This window comes from Herpailurus yagouaroundi, unplaced genomic scaffold (assembly GCF_014898765.1).
Source record: "Herpailurus yagouaroundi ecotype Mexico unplaced genomic scaffold, PumYag 141, whole genome shotgun sequence".
NCBI lineage: Eukaryota > Metazoa > Chordata > Mammalia > Carnivora > Felidae > Herpailurus > Herpailurus yagouaroundi.
The window spans coordinates 54,975,593-54,989,471 of NW_024412396.1; the positions used below are offsets into that span (position 1 = coordinate 54,975,593).

At 41.3% G+C, this 13,879-nt stretch overlaps 1 protein-coding gene across 4 annotated transcripts in view; it reads right to left on the minus strand.

Moving 5' to 3' along the window:
• The window catches only part of STON2 (stonin 2), a 159,661-nt gene that overhangs the window by 107,140 nt on the left and 38,642 nt on the right, over window positions 1-13,879 (minus strand). The gene's annotated exons all lie outside the window — the stretch shown is intronic.

Here is a 13,879-nt window from a genome sequence, read left to right on the forward strand (position 1 = left end):
TCAACTGATGACTGGATAAAGAAATTGTGGTTTATATACACAATGGAATACTACGTGACAATGAGAAAAAATGAAATATGGCCTTTTGTAGCAACGTGGATGGAACTGGAGAGTGTGATGCTAAGTGAAATAAGCCATACAGAGAAAGACAGATACCATATGGTTTCACTCTTATGTGGATCCTGAGAAACTTAACAGGAACCCATGGGGGAGGGGAAGGAAAAAAAAAAAAAGAGGTTAGAGTGGGAGAGAGCCAAAGCATAAGAGACTGTTGAGAACTGAGAACAAACTAAGGGTTGATGGGGGGTGGGAGGGAGGAGAGGGTGGGTGATGGGTATTGAGGAGGGCACCTTTTGGGATGAGCACTGGGTGTTGTATGGAAACCAATTTGACAATAAATTTCATATATAAATAAAAAAAAATAATAAAAAAATAAAAACAAAAAAAAGAAAACGCCTTGGTGCTAAGTGAGAAAGTTGAGGATAAACTCAGCCTACAGCACAGCAATTCTCCTCTGACTTTTTAATTCAAGAGAAACGCTTACACATGTTCACAGGTTGTATGTTTAGAATGCTCACAGAGGGGCACCTGGGTGGCTTAGTTGGTTGAGCTTTCAACTTTGGCTCAGGTCATGACCTCAAGGTTCGTGAATTCAGCTCAGAGTTTGGAATTGGCTTTGGATTCTGTGTCTCCCTCTCTCACTGCCCTTCCCCTGCTCTCTCTCTCTCTCTCTCTCTCTCTCTCTCTCTCTCTCTCTCCCTGAAAAAATAAACATTAGAAAAAAAAAAGAATGCTCACAGAAAAACAAAAACAAAAAGGATGCTCATAGAAGGACATTCTTAAGTGCAAAAAACTAGAAACAAGGCAAATAATAAACTGTAATACAATGGATAAGTGAATTGTGGTACATCAGCATAATGGAATACACAGCAATAAAAACCAAAGGAATTATTGCTGCAGGTAATGATATGGGAAAATGTCACAAATAATGTGTTGAAGGAGCAAGTTATGAAATAATACATACAGTATTATTCCATTTACACAAGGTTCAAAAAGAAGTGAAATTAAATTACATCATTCTTGATGCATGTGTAGGCAGGAGAACTGTTAAGAAAAATAATGTAGTTAATATCACAAACCCCAGGAAGGTGGTGATATAGGAGGGAGGGATGGGATGTCTGGAAGAAAGAAGATATGATCAGTAGGAAAACCTGAGGGCTTGTGGGTGATGACAATATTCTATTTATTAAATTGGGTGATGGGGTTGTACTGCTGTTCTTTATAATTTAATATACATTTTAAATATGTTCCTTTATATTTATTCAATAATAAAGCTTATTAAAACCACATATCAAAAGACTCTAATGCTGTGAAAGAAAGCTATTTTAATTATTCGTATTTTCACACTGGCGTTTTACATTTGTTGGATAAAACTTGCAGTACTTCCCCTGAAAGAGAAGCTAGGAATAACACAGCTGGGAGAGGCAAAATCCCTACACCTCACACACTGTTCTCATTTGCTCTAATACTATTCATCTATCAACTTAGAAATCTTGGATGAATCACTTTACTCAGGCCACAAGATTAGCTGAAATGTTGAAGTGTGGAGCCTGGGGCTGATTTTTCTCCCAGGCGCCAGGCCTTTGATACCTGGGCCAGAGACAGTGCTGTCAGCAGGTCTCTTCATAGCCACAGCCATCCAGCAAGGAATAAGGTGAAAAAAGGATAGAAACTGTCTCCTTCTTTCCTACGAGATTAGGTACAAGGCCCCTGGATCCAGACTGCCTGTCTTGTTCGGTATCCAGCCCTGCAGCCGGAGGCAAGTTACTTAATCCACCTGTTCTGCTGGGTTTTCACCTGTGCAAATGGAGCTTAAAGTTGTACCCACTTCACAGGGGGATTAGGTTAATATTGATGAAGCGCTTGGAAAAGTGCTTGGCACAAAGGAAGCGCTGAAAGAGGGTCAAGTGGTAGTTATTACATCCAGATATAAACTTATGTCCAAATCTACTTGAAATCTCCACTTAGGTCTCTAACCTTACCTATTGGAAACCAAGTTCCTGTTACCCTCTCCACATGGGCTCCTTCATCCTCCTAGGTGCTCAGAATGAAATCTTGAGCCACCCTTGATTCGTCTCACAACTCGTCCACCACAGCTTCTGCTAGTCCTCCCTTCAAAATACATCTGAAATCTAATCACCTCCCACCATCTCCAAGCTACTACCGGCCGAACACACTGCTGTGTGACCCAGACTCGAGGGTGATGACCTGAAGCCTTCCTGAGTGCAGCCCCCTTCTCCCAACATTCTTTCTCATCTAACCTCACTTAAGTGCACCCTTGGGGCATGAAGTCCTCAATGAGCTCAGGAGATAGGACTGTGACACACAACTACTCCCCAGTGGTCCCTCCGGGGTGGTCCACCAGCATGACTCCCCAGCCTGTAGGGCTATGAAAGAAGGTCTTATAGGAGGTGGGGTCACAGAGATCTACTCAGCTTGTAGCTGCCCAAGACCTGCCTCTGTCCCTAAGTCCCTTTAATAAACCATTTGTTGTCAAACTGGACCTATCAGCCTTTGTCTCTGGCCTTAGGGCTCCTTTGGCCTTTGGAAGTTGTTTTCCCACATGTCTCTTTCAGGGAACAACCATCCCTTTCTGGATAGTTACAGGGGCCTCCCACTTGGTCACCCCGCTTCCCCAAGTGTCTTCCTCTTCTTGGTCTTCTCAACAGAGCAGCCACATAGCTTTAATAGAATTACCTGTTCAAATCGAAGTCAGACCTTACCACACCTCTGCTCAAAACCCTCTGATGGCTTCCCATCTTACCCACAGCAAAAGTCAAGGTCCTCCCCATGCCCTCCAAGCACATACATGGTCTGATTCCTCATGACCTGTCCGCCTCATCCCCTTCCCTTCTCCCCATGTCCCTCCATTCCAGTCACATACCACCAACACAGACAGACACCCATCAGAGGCTTGTCATGTGCGGTTACTTTCACCTGGACAGCTCCTTCCCCAATTTCTGCAAGGCTCACTCCTTGCCTCCCACATGTCTTTACCCAAAAGTTGCTGCTCAGAGTCACCCCCTGATCTTATGTAAAATTTCACATCCTCCCTACTCTATTCTTTCTTTCCCTCATGTGTCTCTCCTTCCTGCTAACCACTGTCTCACACACTGACACTGTATCTACACCTTTATTGTGTTTCTGGTACGTCTTCTCCAGCACAAAGTATGTTCCATGGGGCAGGAATATTCCACTGTATCCCCAGTGCCCTGAACAGTGACTGCCACAGAGTGGGAATTCAAAACACCATTGGTTGAATAAACAATAAACTGATAAGTTGTCAGTTAAAACAATTAATACAGCAAAGACAAAATTTTTGTTTTTATCCTTTGGGATCCTAAATAGATTAAAATTTAAATACTTATGTATATTTTGATATCATATCCTTTATTTTATACTTTGGTATCTACTCACTAGGGCTGTGTGATTTTTCCAATGCTATAAACATGCCCATCCATGAATACAAAATAGATCTAATTCCATTCTTCATTTGTGGCTCCCCTGCTAATTCATAGTTGGCAATACAAACAGCTGGTCCCAGGACTGGTTCAGATGGCCCTTGCTTACCCCAGAAGGCTTTACTAGTAACAGACTGCCCAACCATTAGGTAACCTCAGCATGGGGAGAGCAGGGGCTATGGCCAACTTTCTCATAATTGCATTCCCAGCACCTAAATATTTTTTGCATGAATAAACTAGTTAATTAATGCATGCTTGGGCAGTTTATTGTGTTTTATGTCCCACGCTGAGGGTGAGATAGGCCACAAGGACCCCCTGGGTGAGTTAGCACATTCTTTGGATGAGGAGAATATTGTAGCTTTAATAAAATATTTTAAGGCCCATTTTACATAACTGGAAGTAATTTTCAAGAGATCCTCTCCCCTGCCCACATGGCATGATGGTAGTAGTTTCAAATATGACAAAAATATAATGGACAGGTTTAATTGCACTTTTTAAGGTAGCTCCCAGGGGGAAAAATATGTGTGTTTGTATAAATATATGTATCATATGTACATATGTTATGCCTATATTATATATGCATGTATATGTAAGTGCATATGTTACACACATACACTATGTGTGTATATGTATATTTGCATGTGTATCTGTGTGCCAGGTATATGAATCTGTGTGTGTGCACTCTGTATAATGATGGGAAATCAAAACTGATGATAGTCAGCTGGTGACATGATAGGGAAGAGGTTGGCCTATTTTGCCTAGTTTGTTAAAAAATATACATACTTCACAGAGGAAGCCATGCCTCAACTTCCACCTAATAGCTCATTCACTCCATAAATGGGAGTCAGTCATTCTGCAGTATGTTTCATATACATCTTTCATTCATTAATCCAACAAATACTAAGTGAGTACCTACTAAGTTCCATGCTCCATATTATACTATTGAGAGTAAATGAGATAGTCTCTTTCCCCTAGTGAGGAAGAGACAATAAACAAACTTATAACCTAATTTCAGGTAAAAACATGGGCTGTAAAGACATTTAATGCAGGAAAAAGTTGGGGGGGGGTGGGAGCAGGAGGAAATGATGCTTGAGCAGAGCTTTGAGTTGAAAACATAGAAGAGTTCTGGGGGCCAAGGGAACAGCAAGAGCAGTAATGAGCTTGTCAGGAACAGCAGAAGAGGTAGTGATTATAGCAGAGTGGTGCCCAGTGGGCAGGGGCAGAGGGCATCAGGCCCCAAGGAAGAAGGGCTTTGTTAGAATCCATTCCTCAGTATATCACTGTCTGAGATGGATTCCGGAAAAGTCATTAATTATTCTTAAAAGCAGAGAACATTTAAGGTATTAAAAGAAAATAAAACCTCCTCTGTTGAAGAGGGAAATACATATGCATACCAAAAGCAATGGGCCTTGGCATTGTCACCAATGGGCACAGTCACCAAATGGTTGGGATCTTATTCCACCCCCACCCACCAACTCACCCTCAGTAGCTAGAATAAAAAGTATAATAGAAATTAACCACTGGGCTAGTCTTCTTCAGGATTAAGTCTCTCAGCTGTCACCCCTGCCTCCCTCTTAAGTGGCTGACATCATCTCTGGTCTTCCCCCCCAAACAAGTGGCTCTTTCTCTGGCCCCAGATAATTAGCTTCCCCAGACACAATGGGAAGGCCTTAGCCCAAGCTTTTGGGGAAGACATTTGAAGCACAAGGGAATATTAGTGTTTTTCTTGGGCTGTGGAACAAATGCTCTGGAAATGAAAAAATTTTTGTGTTTGTAATTATGCATATCCTGCATCATCTGCATAATGGGTCCAATTCAGTCTTGGCCTTGCCGCAAAATTGCCATGTCTGTGGAGGAAGGTCAGCACATAACATGATGACTGAACAGGAAGCTTCACGCTGAAAATAGTGCCATAATTTTTTTTCTTTTAATTTTGGGAATGAACTTTGCTCTTTCAATTTATCTGCATGCATTTACAAACATATTCAAAGCACACACATACACTTGTAAAATGCACATGAAATCAGCCTTGCTCTGAGAGGATGTTTATAAAGAATTTAGGTGTTATATGAGCTGACTGCTACATTCTTCCTGGTACAGAGTGGAATTTTAGAACAGAGGAGACAAAATACTAAAGTAGGAAAACTTCTTACCACCAGGGAAACTCAGAAACACTACTGCTAAGGGACTCGATGTGAATAAAATACCCCCTGGGGTTAGGTTCATTTTCAAAAATATTTCTTTAGAGAACTATATAGAGATTCAATTTTGATTTGAACAGATTCATCAGAAGTTTGTTGTGTTTTTTTTGCTTTTGTTTTTTTCTTATTTAACACTTTGGATCTGCTGTGTTCTGTTGCTGTTTTAAAGGTTTAGCAGGATATCTATGCATTAAGGTTCAGGGTTCAGCAAACAAGTTTTGATTTAAACTTCTTGACATTTTTTACCAGGTAACCCAGATGGATCACACAGCATTTTCACACTCAAGATGTGAACAGTATTCTGGTGGCTACTTTGTCTTAAGTTTAAGTATCTGGCAGTTAAGTTTCTAATAAAAATCATTTAAAGAGAATATTTATCAACAACATGGCCTGAGCCTAAGTGGTCTTGTTAAATAAAGGGGTACAAATTCCATATTGGGCCTCCACCAAATTTTAGGGCTTTTAATGGAGGAAACGACATTTACCAAAGGGGCCTGATTTTATATGACCCTCACTCCAGGATCCTCAGGTCCAAAGAATTGATGCCAGCAATCTTTCTTATATATTTGGTTACAAAAAGGCTTTGTCACTGAATTAAGTGATTTTACTCATATTTTTACGAGAGAGATCATGTGTGTCTCCCTTTTCCCAGACCAACCAGGATGGTACTTTATCATTCAAATCCTGCACCAGTTGAAGTCCAAAACAAAGTTGTCCCCCTGATGGATTTAAAACATTCCTGGAGTTGTCTTCCCCATCAGCTGTCGCTCCTCCGTTACCAATCAACCTTGGTATGCTTCAGGGCACAATAAAATAAGTAGGTCACCAAGGTGGGGAGTAACAGCTCCCTGGCTTTTTGAAGTTCCCTAGTGCAGCTTCTGACAATTATATGCCACAAAAAATAAGAGATTTACCACTAATGATGGTCTCTTTGTTTTTAATCCACGGTGCCTACAGCCTCCTGGCATTTTTATTTGGGCTAATAGTACAATCCCATTCCAGGCTGAAATGCAATGCTCCCTTGGTTTATTCGTAGGTGGCATAACTTAAAAGGTAAGTCTTTTGTTTTCTGCTCTTCATTTGCCAGAAAAACTATGGACAGTAGAGGAACAGGAGCTGGGGGAATGGAAAAGGAGTATCCCAGATAACATCTCTCCACCTAACTCCTCCATGTGTGCACACGTGCACTGTCTTTCCCAACTATTTCTTGCCAGCCCGGACGTGAAGGCACGGAACAGCTGGCTAAGTAAGGCTGCACTGTTTGCTTCCAGAAATCCAGACTGGCAACGCTGTTAATCAGTTCCACATATCCTCCTTTCTCATCCTCCCTATTTCTTTTAGGTCTACATCATGGTTGTCTCATGAAAACATATTTACAAAGAGGCTGCATGGGATGGGGCTGAGGGCGTTCAGAACAAGTCTCCTCAAAATGTGTCACTTTGGCATGTGGACTATTCTGAGCTAAAGTCAATTGAGACCCTGAAGGCTCAAGAGAAACGTCTGCCCCTCCCTTAACCACCTAGAAGAATCTAAATGGAGGGTGCCTGAGTGGCTCAGTCGGTTAAGTGTCTGACTTTGGCTCAGGTCATGATCTCATGGTTCATGGGTGGTTCATGGGTTCAAGTCCCATGTCAGGCTCTCGCTGTCAGCGAGGGCCCACTTCAGATCCTCTGTCTCCCTCTCTCTCTCCCTCTGCCCCTCTCCCATCTCACACACAAGCACACGCTCTCTCTCTCAAAAATAAACATTAAAAAAAAGAAAAAAGAAAATAAATAAATGGAGTATCTTTCCCAGAATAAGAGTTATTACCAGAGATAAGTTTTATCTGAGTGACCTGTCTGCACGGCAGGGCAGGCATCTAATTATTAAACATCTACTCTTCTTCTTACCATCCTGTGAATCGCCCTCCTCCCCTTTGAAGCATCAGGCCCTATCCCATTCCTTAGCTCAGGATGGCATATACACCTCATTTTACCAGTCTATGAGCCTCTTGTATATGTAGCACAAAGTTACACTTTTTCCCATTAATTTCTTATGTCAATTTTTTTTAGGAGAGAGAGGTAGGGGAGGGGCAGTGGGAGAGAGAGAAAGAATCCCAAGCAGGCTCCACACTTAGCACAGACCCCAGTGCAGAGCTCGATCACAGGTCCCTGAGATCACAACCTGGGCCACAATCAAGAGTCAGACACAACTGACTGAGCCACCCAGGCGCCCCTGTCTCATGTCAATTTAGACTAGCCCAAAGAAATTTTGAGGGGTAGAGGAAACACTTTCCCCTTTCTCCTGACACAGAGCTGTCCAATCAGAAAGTGCTAAGCATGTAACAGAAGCAAACAGGACGTGGAAATAAAATGGGAAAAAAACAGAAAAGCTGCAACTACATTCTAGGAATGAGTGTTGCTCTGCTGATACTGATGTGATACTCTTGTGAATGAGAAAATGGCTGAAGCCATAAACAGTTTACTCAGACTTTCCTTATTTGTGGCTGCACTTCACCACCTCCATGCATTGAGACACGCTGACATATTCCATAGTTCACCAACAGATTCCCAATTTCTGCACATTCAGTACAGCACAGCAAACATCTCTCCATTTCACGCACATGCTGCCCATACTAAAAAAAGTTCACTTGATACACACAGCTACGGCCAAAAACAGGCCCAGCGTCTGCTAGCTGGAAACTAATAAACTAAGAGAAGCATTTTTTAAAGTGGATAAATGAGAAATTGATGGACAAACCATTTCTATACTGTCAGATTAAACTGAAAAGAACCAGATGGACACTTATTTTGTAGAAGTTGGCCACCCAGCCAACACATAGCTTTCTCCAAGTGGGCACCATTGATCTAGGGCAAAACTGAACAAGAGCCCTGGAGAAGACCCACAATCAATGGATATATAACAAGGGGAAATGCTTTAAGTTCTAATTTTCATCCTTCCCAAGAAGAGATGATAGACAGGCCTGGCTATAAAATGAACCTTTTAGGCAAGCAATTCTCCCAACATCCACTTCTTCCTTTGTTTTCTCAAAGAAGCCTCAGATTTTTAGCTAAATCTCAGATTTTTAGCTACCATGAAGTGGAAAGTTTTTTGTTTTTTTTTTTTTAAAGACATGCAGTGGTTGAAAGATAGTCAACTGGAGGCAGATGGAGAAATCATGGAAGCACAGGCTGGCTCTGGTTTCATACTAGAGGACCCAGGAAGAAACTCAACGGGCTTCTGTTAAATTCTGAGCACTTATGTTACTCAGCTTTGTATATGAATGTCTGCATCTATGACAACTACACAGAGGAGGTGCTTAATAAATATTTGGTGATTCAATGAATAAACTATAAAAGGCTGTCAAGTTTGAAAGTAAAACATACCGGCTAACACAACTACTTAATAAATGGCCTGCACTATTACAGATGCTCCTCTAGCCCAGACTAACTCATTTTCAGCCTTATGCAAATGGCTCTGCTTTAGGATTTTGGACACTTGGTCCATTAGTTAACTGTGGCTGCTGTAACAAACTTGGTGGGTTAAAACAAGAGAACTTTGTTTCCTCCCAGTTCTGGAAGTGAGAAGTTTGAAGTCAGAATCACTAGGTAGAAATCAAGATACCTGCCTGGCAAGCACTCCCTCCATAGGCTCTGGGAAAGAACACATTCCTTGCGTAGGCCTCAGGCTTCCGGGGGCTGCCAGCATCCCTTGACTGTGGCCTCAACATTCCACTTTACAAGGTTGCCATCTTCAAATACCCTTCTGTTCTGTCTTTGCATTGTCTTCTTTGTGTGGGCACAATCTCCCTCTGCCTCCCTTTTATAAGGGATACATGTGATTACATTTAGGGCCCACCTAGATAATCCAGGATTATCTCTCTATCAAAATCCTTAACTTTTTCTTTAAGTTTATTTATTTATTTTGACAGAGAGAGAGAGAGAGAGAGAGAGAGAGGGAAAGAGAGAGAGAGAGAGAATAGGGGAGGGGCAGAGAGAGAGGGAGAGAGAGAGAATCCCAAGCAGGCTCCACACTGTCAGCACAGAGACCAATGCGGAGCTCAAACTCACGAAGCATGAGATCATGATCTGAGCCTAACTCAGATGCTTAACTGACTAAGACACCCAGGTGCCCCCCAAAATCCATAACTTCATCCCATCTGCAAAGACCCTTTCTTCAAATAAGATAACATTTACAGGTTCCAGGGAGTGGGTCCTGATATCTTTGGAGGCCAGTATTTAGCTGAGTATTACCAAACTGAGTATTACCAAAAGAATAGAGCAGGCAGCAGTGATTGTAAGAAACCTCAGACTGTCTCTATCACTATGAGGATACTTGCTGCACAGATCTGTGTTATTTTGGTGTAATGCCTGCAGTTACGTATGAGGTATTATTGACATTGCACAAGTTCTCGAATCTGTTGAATTTAAATCAAAATCTGAGCTGCCCGACAGCTGTCAGAATGGAACTGTCTATCTTGGGAGAGATCTGCATTATCTGTGTTGAGAGGTGGAAGCCTCCTTTCTCCTTATCATGTGACCTTAGCTCTACCAACCACTCTGCCTTGTTGTCAAACCCAATCTGTGTAAGGAAATCCACGAGGGAATTAGCATACATGGGTGAGGTTGGTTTGGGTGATAGAGATATTGATGGGTCAAGGCTGGGTATTGGCAGAAGAGTTGGGATTGGAGCCTTGGATTTATTACCATTTTCTTTACCACTCTGATGCTTAACACATGGTTCTTGGGTCCCTAGAATACTACCTGAGGTAATATTTAGGGCTGGCCCTAAACATGGTTTATTCCTGCTTGTTGCCCACACATTGAGCCTCAAGTCTGCTGTGAAACCAGTCTACAGGCTCCCCCTAAGGCAGAGAGCTCTACCTCTATAAGGCTGAGTTAAATCTTCATATGTGGAAACATATGGAATTGTTGTCTGAACAATTTTCAAGGCAACATAATGCTTTCAATACATTTGAAAACTATCATTTCTTGATTTGTTCTATAGTAATATCCATACATCCCATATCCTTATTACAATGCAGACCTGGGACTAGGGTAAGGCAAGTGAGGAACTCCCTTTGGGTGCAAAATTTAGGGGGTAACAAAAATCTCAGGAATCAAGTAACATTTTAAATGTGGCATTTTAAAAATATCAAATGAGAAAATTATGGCCCACAGACTTAGCCACCTATTTTTGTAAATAAAATTTTATTGGAACTAGGGCCAGGATCAGGGTACCAGTGAGACAGTCATGCAAGTATAGGTTGAATCTTATTTTTTAAAATACTGATACTTTGTTCATCAAGGATTTTTTTTTGCATTATTTTCATTTTTGAATGAAAATTTGAATAACTTTAAAATAATTGTGATTTTCTAAATGAATTTTTTTATTAAACAAATTTTAGGGGCACTTTGATGGCTCAGTCAATTATGCGTCTGACCTTGGCTTAGATCATTTCGTCACAGTTTGTGAATTCTAGCCCTGCACTGGGCTGTCTCCTGTCAGCACAGAGCCCGCTTCAGATTCCCTGTCCCTTTTCTCTCTCTCTCTGCCCCTTCCCCATGCTTTCTCTTTCTCTCAAAAATAAATAGACATTTAAAAAAAATTTTAACCCAATTTTTTTCCAAGACAACCATTTTTATTCAAGATAACTGTTACACTTGAGTATGGCACAGAAGTGCTTTATGCCATTTTGCCACAGAGAATATTAAAAAGATGTATTTAAGAATCAAGATTTAATAAAATTCAATAAAATTAATAATTTTTACTACTTTATCAAGGATATTATGTTGAAATTGACTTCTTTTTTTAGTATGGGTACATGGTGGCCAGAATCTTTACTCGCCATTACTTTTGTACCATACAAATTCAAATGCAGTGAAAAAGGCAATCTTAGAATTATTATGAAAATAATTTGACCCCAAGGACCCTTTGAGAGACTTTTGGGCAATCCCAGTGATCTATAAACCACACTTTGAGAACTGCTGCATTAAAGGATAAGGTTTTAAAAATATGTCAAAAGCACTATCAAATGGCAAGCTAAGATCCTCAGTCAGATGGAGGCAACGTAATTAGGACTAACCCCAGAGTCAGTTTTGCAAAAATAAGTGGTGAAGAGTTGCAGCAAACTGACCATCTATACGACCATCATTTACATAATTCTGAACCACCAAGAAATCTTTGAGGCTAACGGTAAGGTATGAACAAGATGTGAGCAAATCTGAATGCCATGAATACAGCAGTGACCTGAAAGCAGGGCCATTTTGGGGCAAGTGAGTAGAGAAACACCATTGCACCTATCCTCAACTCCCCAGCCTCCCAGAATGAGGGAGCAGAGAAAACCATACCAGGAACAGCAGGACATGGGAGCAAATTAAGTCATGGCGCATCCCTGGACTGTTCCAAGATCCTGGGGCCAGTCTGCCTGGCTTTGAAGCTCTCCCGTGCCACTTGCCAGCATACAACCTTGGGCAAATTCCTAAACCACTGTCTGTCTCAGTCTCTTCATGTCCAATATAATGTTAATGCTTTCCTCATATGATTGCTGTTAAGAGGTGCATTAAGATGATGTGGTTAAGACACTGAGCACGGTGCCCAAGAAAGTATTTGGTAAATATATCTTATTAAAATAAGGAACATATTTCTGTACTGATTCACTCCCCAATGTCGGGTAACTCTTCCCCACATGCATAAATGCTTAATCAGCCCACTGTTTTGCCAGCATTAGGTGTTCAGCAGAGGTTACTTCCTCCCACCAGCAAGACTGGGAAGCCTGTCTGGACCTGTCATTTCATCCTTGCTGCTCTGAGTGTCATGGCTCTCTCACCAATGATTCACTGAGAAATCTGATGTTTAAATGTGAAAGGGTATATATAACATGCGAATTGGTATGTAAAAATTGAAGTATTTATTATATAAAATTATGTTTTATATTTTCTTAAAATTGTTTTATTGGTGCTGAAAACATGTTTGAAAACAAAAAGGATTATTTTTAAAAATTAAAACTAGCAAAACATTTAAGCCACCAACAAAAATAATATCAACCATGCTTTTTTCTAGTAGGGCTCTATGGTAGGCAACATAATGCCCCCCACCCCCGCAAAGATATCCACATCCTTCCCCAGAACTGTGAATATGTCACCTTACATGGCAAAAGGGACTTCGCAGATATGATTAAATTAAGGGCCCTGGGATGGGGAGATTATCCTGGATTATCCTGGTGGGCCCAATGTAGTCATAGGGTCCTTAAAAGCGGAAGAGATGGGCAGAAGTCAATCAGTTAGAGATGTGACTACAGAAGAAAGGCACAGAGAGCTGCAACATTGCTGGCTTTGGAGACAGAAGAAGGTACCATGTGCCAAGGAATGTGGGCAGCATCCAAAAGCTAGAAAGAGCAAGGAAACAGATTTCCTGGTTTCCCCAGAACCTCCTGGAAGGAATGCAGCCTTGCCAACACCTTGAATTAGCCCAGTGATGCCCATTTGGACTTCTGAATTACAGAAACATAAGATAATAAAGTTTATGTTGTTTAAACCACTAGGTTTATGGTAGTTTGCTATGCAGCAAACAGAAAACTAAGATAGTCACAAAGGTTATCCAATCAGTGCTGGTATGCTTTGGTACACAATCAAATAAGCAGCCAGGTCACCAGGATGGGGACTAACAACTCCTCTGGCTTCACTAAGCTCCCCAGTGCAGCTTCTCGCTGTTTAAATGCCACAAAAAATAAGAGAATTATCATTAACAGCAGTCCCTACCCCTGAATATTTAGATTCAACAGGTCTGGGACACAAGAATATCCATATGTAACTAGTGACTCTATTAGAAATTGATGGTGGTCCATGCTCTGAAAGGCATTCACTTATGCCTGTAAGGAGCTTATAATTTAGGTGCTGGGTAAATATAATTGCAATACCTAATAGAGAGATAAGTAAATATTCATTCTTCCAAAGACAAGTTAACAGCCAGGGACAAGTATAAAAAGCAAGAAATGGCCCAGAACACATTAATCCTTCCATATGCTTTGTTAACAAAAACTAGTTGTAGAATTAAGTCAGATGAGATCTCTGCCAGCTCTTTTGTATGGCCAGTGCCAGAGGGCTCTGGTAAACCAGCACCCTGGCAGCCCCCACCCACTTCTCCCCGGTGAGCATAGACATAAGTCAGAACCCTTCG